The sequence below is a fragment of the Alligator sinensis genome, unplaced genomic scaffold (genome assembly GCF_000455745.1).
Source record: "Alligator sinensis unplaced genomic scaffold, ASM45574v1 scaffold134_1, whole genome shotgun sequence".
Lineage (NCBI taxonomy): Eukaryota > Metazoa > Chordata > Crocodylia > Alligatoridae > Alligator > Alligator sinensis.
The window spans coordinates 1,444,237-1,445,743 of NW_005841920.1; the positions used below are offsets into that span (position 1 = coordinate 1,444,237).

Sequence of the window (1,507 nt, forward strand, 5' to 3'; positions counted from 1 at the left end):
GTCCGCAGATGAAGAGTGGACGACCTTGCACATGGTGTCGCGAGTGGTGGGTTGCAGCAGCGGCTGCCGCATGCAAGCTCCCCCCCACCCCTGTGTCTGGCCGGCCAGGCAGTGCCTGTGTGGCCCACAGAGGGGCACTGCTGCCCTCTTCCCCACCCCAGCCCTGCTCCTGGGAGGTGGTGGCATGGGGTGGTCCTGCCCACCAGCGCATACCCTATATGGCAGGGGCTGTCAACCAGGGGTATTTGTTGGCAGATGGGGACGGAGCACTTCCATGCACCATCCCGTGCTAGCGCACAGGCAACACCCACCTAGTTGGATGTGGTGGGTGGGGGAAGCTTGCATGCGGCAGCTGCAGCCACGTGCCACCCCCACTCCGTGTCCAGCTGTGCGCCATCCCCTCCCCCTGTGCTGCATTCAGCTGCTGGGAGTACAATGATCCATATCTAGCCGCTGGGGGTACACTCATGCAAAAAGGTTGAAAACCCCTGGCCTAGGGCCTTCCCAAGTATCCCCAGGGGTATGTGTATCCATGGTTGACAACCCCTGGACTAACAAATAGATGTACAGTAAACAAGGAGAGAGGGGGGGGGTGTCTGTGTGTGTGTAGCAAACAAAGATATATACTTGCTCAAAGGGTCTCATGAAGTGAGTTTCAGCTCCCGAAAGCTTGTGCTATATATCTAGATATCTCTGTGCATCTCCCACAGCAGAACACTTGCACCCACCTGCCTTTGATTCCTGCTCTACCCAAAGTTTAAAGCCAGCTGCCTGGCAGTGACAGCAGCACTTCTAGTCAGGCGGTGCGTGGGGAGTCAATTGACTTCATGGCTCACTGTCATTCCCCCCCCCCCACAGGCATTAAGGGCCTTCTCTCCTTTTTAATGGCCTTGCCGTCCCTCCCACCCACGGAGCTGTCCTGTCTTCTGCTATGCTGCTGCCTGTCAGCTGCTCCTAGTAACAAAGCTCCCGTTTCCCAGCCCCACAGACTGTTTTGAACTCCTTTTCCTGAAGCTCTTTGTTTTTGCTTCAATCTTAAGCTAAACAAGGCAGCCCTAGGCCCCTGGCCTGCACCTATGGCCCCTAGCCGCTTTTCACCTGGAGAACAGACCTGATGTTTCAGAGGCGAGGCCGCACTTCACGGCCTGCGCCCCTTTCCACAACCCTTAGTCCGCTGGTGCCAGGGCTGAGGGCAGGCTCAGGCTCGTGCAGGGTTTAGCTGACGGATCAACAGGGCTGGGACAGGTGTTGCCTCAGGCAGGGGTGCGGCAGCCGGCGTCTGAGCTCCCTCCCAGCCCTGTTGCCCTACACTCCGGGCTTCCCCCTCGGGGCATGAGCCGGGAGGGGCCACCCTATGCCCGCCTGCCGGCTAAGGGGCGACTCCGGCTGCACAGACCCGCCCGGCCCCAGGGCTGCCAGCCCCCCACAGCATGAGGGCGCCGCCCGCCCGCTCCGTGCAGCGACCGAGCCGGAACCGGGCCTGCGCGCAACCCATCTCACCCGACGC

At 60.6% G+C, this 1,507-nt stretch overlaps 1 protein-coding gene across 1 annotated transcript in view; it reads right to left on the reverse strand.

Annotated features, from left to right (window-relative positions):
- The window catches only part of SGCB (sarcoglycan beta), an 11,254-nt gene that overhangs the window by 9,229 nt on the left and 518 nt on the right, over positions 1-1,507 (reverse strand).